Genomic DNA, 5,527 nt, shown 5'->3' with positions numbered 1-5,527 from the left:
TGCGAAAATTTTGGATGAAACCATTGTTTCCATCTAAACGGGGGACGAGATTTTAATTACTTCTTTATACCAAAGAATAATTATAGAGTTGCCATAAAATGATATGTATGTACCAAAGAATGCAACATTGCAAAGTTGCAGGAAAGTGACCCTAACGTCCCTTGCATAGTCTGGGCCATTGAAACGAACCTCATTTTTCAGTGTGACGTAAGCACTTACCTGTAGAAAGAAAAGGGACAGTCCAAAATCGGGCTCCGTTGGTGAACAGCAGGCAAGCGTCAGTTCAAGCTACGTGTTGAAGCATGAAGGTAAGTCGTGAAGGTCAGTGTCTTTCTCTTATTTTCCCCTCGTGGCAGCCCAAAAAGGCCCCCGGCGTTTTATAACGCTAACTCGTGCGCTTTCATGTAGACATGTAATTCGTGCGTTGGCGTTGTTTAAGTGTAATTCGTGGATTCCTGAGATTTTGAGGCTCAAAACATGTTGTCAGCTTGCGTTCAAGCTGGCGGTGCTAACTTGGAGACCCGGGCGCTGTATAGTATTAACTCGTGCGCTTTTATGTATACATGTAATTCGTGCGCTAACGTTCGCAATTCGTAATTCCTTTTTTGAGACTCGAAACGCGGCGTAGCGTGCACGTTGCGCGAAAGCTGGTCGCGCAAAAGACCCTGCTTCTTGATTTGTTGTATGACTATGTGTTGAAGATATGTCAGGAATTTTGTGAGTTGTACACAAAATTCCTCGCATGATATTGTCATGGTTAGTCTAGGTTTAGTGGTGTTATTTCACATGGCTTGGTTGTTTTGTATTAATTTGTAAGTTGATATTGTGATGATTCTATTGCTGTGGTTTATTCTTATGTTGCTTGCAGCGCGCGGATGTGAATCTTTTCCAGAAAGGTTCACATCAATATCTTTTCGTTGCTAAGTCAGTTTACTGGCTTAGCAACGAAAAGGGGCATCTCGCGACGTTGTTATAGTTGTAAAACGTGCGTGGTATAGATGTAAACGTTGTATAGTTTTAACCCGTGCGTTTTATAAAAGTAATTCGCGAGGATCCAAATATCAGATGCCCACGTGCAGCGCGGCGCGGTTTGAACACAACAAAAATCATACACAGCATCTAATGGTGTCGTTCTTTCTGCAACCACTTGCACACACGTACACAAACACTATTGAATCCATTGTATTCCTTGTGCTCTTAGCATGGGAGCCATCTTAGTAAGATCGCTCTCATGCTCTTGGGCTGTTTATGGTAGTATGATAACCCATGTGAATTAACACCACTAAAATCCATAGAATTCCTAAGAATTCTTATAGAATTCTATGGATTATTATTAGAATAGAGAATTTTATCTTAGTTCCTATTACAGTGTACTAACGATTTTTCTTCCTCATGAAAAAATGGGGGGTCTGTCCCCGCTTGTGTAGTTCTTATGGGGTTAGGTCCCACTCATGCCTTTTAATTGCTTTTATATTGCCCCATTTGGGAAAGGTGGGTAGTTTGGGTGATACGTGTTAGTATTAGTTTGTGCAACTAATGGATATCCCAATAAAGTATCAAGTTTGTAAATAATGTATATTTGATACCAAATGACCTATTAAAACAAGTTTATAATACATTATTAAAATGAATATCTAAAAACGATCTTTTAAAAGATTTTGTTAGGCTCGTACTGAACCCCCTGGGTGTCTTATGGGATAAGTTTTAGTTAGTTTCCCTATAGCTGGCGCCCCTCCCCTTGAATATATGGTAACTTTCTATTGCCTGTATCTTCGCACACACGCGCACACACAACAGTCTCTAAAATATATAATATTCCGATGCTAGAAATGTGTATAAAGTGTCTGAATGTAAGAGGTATGCAAAGGTTCAAAAACTATTTTGCATATTTCATTAGAATTTAAAATGTCTCTAAAATATGGGAAGAAATGTTTGATGCTTGAAAAGTGTAGTAAGTAAGTAATCTAAATAAAGTGTCCTATATACAATGTTTATTTGGTTGCAAATGAGTGTTCTTTTCTTCGCATTCACGCACGCACACACAGGTAAAAAAGTAAAGTTTGACATGTGACTGTTTGTTTTCAAACATATATGGATTCTATGTAATGTTCCTAGTGTATTGTATATGTTCTAGTTTCTCTACCCAGTACAGGGTATGGGCAGCGATGTTTAAAATCACATCTTATACTTATTGTTAACGTGTTTCTTTCCTTTTTGTCCAACATTACAGTTACAGCGTATACCTGAAGACTGAATTCGAAGTGTCTGCAATGCGAAGACGTCTTCTTTATCGCCGAGAAGTTGAAGGAAGCAGCCACCGCAGCTCTGACCAGACTGTTTGGAAACTATGAATGCACGAGTGAATGAATGAATACATAAACAAATTAGTGGATGAATATATAATAAAAGTACATGCTGTAGTTTATCTTGTTCAGGATTTGACATAGTTGAATGTTGCCTGGTTCTGCATGCATGGGTGAAACAATGTAAGTGCACAGCGTATCTAACATTAATTATAATCTACGCTTTCTTTTTTTCTTTCCTTTTCTGCCAACACAGTTCCACCAACTTGAGAGGATGTAGTTTCGTGACTGGTCGGGGGAATCTGGTGACCACAGCTCCGATCGTGAAAACCAGCAGAAGCAAGTTGACTGTACAAGTTAGTACTGGGGCTTCTATTAGTAAATTATTGGGTCTTTTGACTCGAGGCGTGTTATCATTTTGTTCGTGACTTATAACAAGTAAGGTAGGGGCGCTTGAATAATTAGTAAAATGGAGCTTTTTTTTAATTTCTTGCATCTGTGTCTGAATAGCCGATAAAGCCACCCCTCGGCGTAACCTGGCTTCGCAGGCGCGCGGCGCGGCGATTTTGTGTCGATCTGTTTGAGAATCTGCAATTTCCATGTATGCATCTTTGATAAACATACAATATGTATGGACGTAGACATCTTTGAATTGTTACTTTTGGTTTTGCTAATGTTGGAGTTCAGATTTTGTGATGCCCATGTATGTATATATTTGCAAGTTGTGTAATGTTTGAGGTTCATAGTGTGTTGAGATCTTTTTAGTCTGATTTTTTTGCAGTATTCATGAATGCTTTGAAGTTTAACATGTACATGTACAAAGGTGAGATTCTGTGAAGTTGATTGGTTTTTGTTATTCAACTGTTCTGTTAGACTTTTTTGTGTGGCCTGTTTATCATTTATGTGATATCAATAAGTATATATTGACTTAACATAGTTTGCTGAATACACTTGTACCTTTTATATTGTCATGAAGTTACATAAATAGGTTGGTGTTAAGTTATAAGTACAAGAATACAGGGAAGGAAAACCCTGCACAGACACCCAGGGAAGACACCCCTGCACAGAAGTCCTAGGGAGTAAACCCTAGTAAAAAAATCCAGGGGGGATGAAACACCCCTGTCAAAAAAGTCAACCCCGCGCGTTCGACAAGTCAACCAATACTACATAAGACACAGGCGGACAGTGGGATCGGCATTTCTATAGACGTTTACAGTAAATGTTATGTAGATTAGACTAATATGATATACTAGTATTGTATGACGGTTGATTTAGACTGTGACAGTTTTTGGAGTGTTTGAAAGACATGTATCTATGATTCTAGTCTGAATAGTTCTGATATTGTGTTCTGTTGTGTAATTCCTGGTTGTGTAAAAAAACATCCCAATATCCTATGTTTACCAAACTGATAGACGTGTTTGTAGTTTATTTTATTGCACTATTTTATTGCACTTTCTTGTCTTTCTCATAAATGATTCCTGTCATATTTTTTGTATGCTTTGTGTTCTGTTTGTTTGTCAAATGCAGGTGATCGATGAGGCCACACACATCGACTTTCCAGAAGACGGCTGCTATTGAGCACAGACTTCACCAAAACCGCCATACCCCTTTGAATGATTTTGATTTTTGTGCCTTAGATGGTACAGATTACACAAGAGAATTAGGCATGCGCGCAGATAGGAAAGAGGTTTTGGAGTTTCAATTTGTCTTGGCCATTCTTTTATTTACTTCCCCGTCATTTTTCTGAGTGTGTACTTCTGTCTGTCGCTGCATGTTTAATGTGTTGTGGCTTGAATGATAAGGTTGGTTGGTTGGTTGGTTGGATGGATGGATGGATGGATGGATGGGGTGCAACTGTAAATAGTTGAATGTCGCCAGATTCTACATAGCATTAATCAACATACGCCTTCGCCTTCTTTACCTTTCTGACAATACAGCTGCAGTTCCATGTCATAACCTGTGGGGGCGTAGTGGCGACATGGTGAGGTTATTTGGTGAGAGACTGGTGGAGGAAGTAAAACTGGTGACCGCAGCTCTGAAGGCTAGAAGCCAGCATCTGTGCAGGTTAGTACTGGGGGACATTAGTGGGGGGAGGGGGTATTTGTACATTCATTGGGTCTTTGACACAAGGCGTGTTATAGTATAGCATAGCATAGCTTAGAACATATCTGTAGAGGTGTGCTAGCTCTTAGTTATATTCTATTTAACATTTTGCCAGACATGATACCCGTTGAACCTATACATGTATGTAGAATCTTGATAGACCCATACCAGCTTAATAAGAATCTGCCATATGTTGTACCAGTGTTACAATCGTTGTGCAATAAACTTTGACTTGACTATCATCTCGTTGGTGACTAACAAGTAAGGGAGGGGTGCGATTGAGTAATTTGTAAAATGGGGACTGCTTTGTCTATTTGTACATTTATTGGGTGTTTGAAGTGGATGATCATTTCGTTGGTGAACAATTATGTAGGGGCCGATTGAGTTATGTTTTGTAATGTCCTGTGTTTCTCTGTCCAATGCAGGTTACATAAATTGATGTTCCAGAGGACTGTTCTGACAGATTCACCAGTGAAAAACTGTAACAGCAAGGAAGAAAAGGACTTTACTTGACTGTTGGGGCAAAATATGAGCATTTTTGAGGTTACTAGTATTCAGAACCAAAATCTTTTTTTTTTTGTTCAAATCAGAAAAGAATGAAGAGACGAATCCTTAAATTGGTGTGTAGGATGGTACAAATGATACTGTTTGCATGATACTGTTTGTACATATCATATAGCGTATATTTGATGTTGGTTTTGTTGACAAGGACAGTATATACAAATGTATGTTGGGCAGGGTAGTAGACGGACACGGACTGTATGTTGATGATTTTGGTCCTAGTGACTTGCTTCTAGCCATGGGACATTGGCATAAAATTATTGGCAAACTGACGCTCATCCTGACATTACTATTTACAGTCTCAGTAATGTTTGTCTTTTTCTCAAATTTCGTATGGAGTACACTCAGCTCACATTGCCGTAGACAAAAATACAATTGGGTTTGAAAAGATTGTGAACAGCTAAGGAAGAATTAGGCTTAATACGACTTAGCGAATAGACAGCCTAGCTGAATATAACAAATAAAACCAACTGTAGACAGAGTATGACTTAACCAAATAAAAATAAAAAATATTAGATAGGCAGGGAGGAAAACTTTAAAACAAAACTTAGCAAGACAGG

At 38.7% G+C, this 5,527-nt stretch overlaps 1 long non-coding RNA gene across 1 annotated transcript; it reads left to right on the top strand.

Annotated features, from left to right (window-relative positions):
• Nucleotides 1–289: 289 nt before the first annotated feature.
• LOC109473695 lies at nucleotides 290–4,365 on the top strand. Its single transcript, XR_002140440.1, has 4 exons — nucleotides 290–308; nucleotides 2,231–2,336; nucleotides 2,560–2,659; nucleotides 4,241–4,365. It is a non-coding gene; the product is annotated as an uncharacterized LOC109473695 (long non-coding RNA).
• The last annotated feature ends 1,162 nt before the right edge of the window (nucleotides 4,366–5,527 follow it).

Source organism: Branchiostoma belcheri, unplaced genomic scaffold (assembly GCF_001625305.1).
Source record: "Branchiostoma belcheri isolate BF01 breed outbred unplaced genomic scaffold, Haploidv18h27 scaffold3, whole genome shotgun sequence".
NCBI lineage: Eukaryota > Metazoa > Chordata > Leptocardii > Amphioxiformes > Branchiostomatidae > Branchiostoma > Branchiostoma belcheri.
The sequence above is the reverse complement of the archived record's forward strand: the minus strand, read 5'-3'. Positions and strand labels throughout refer to the sequence as shown.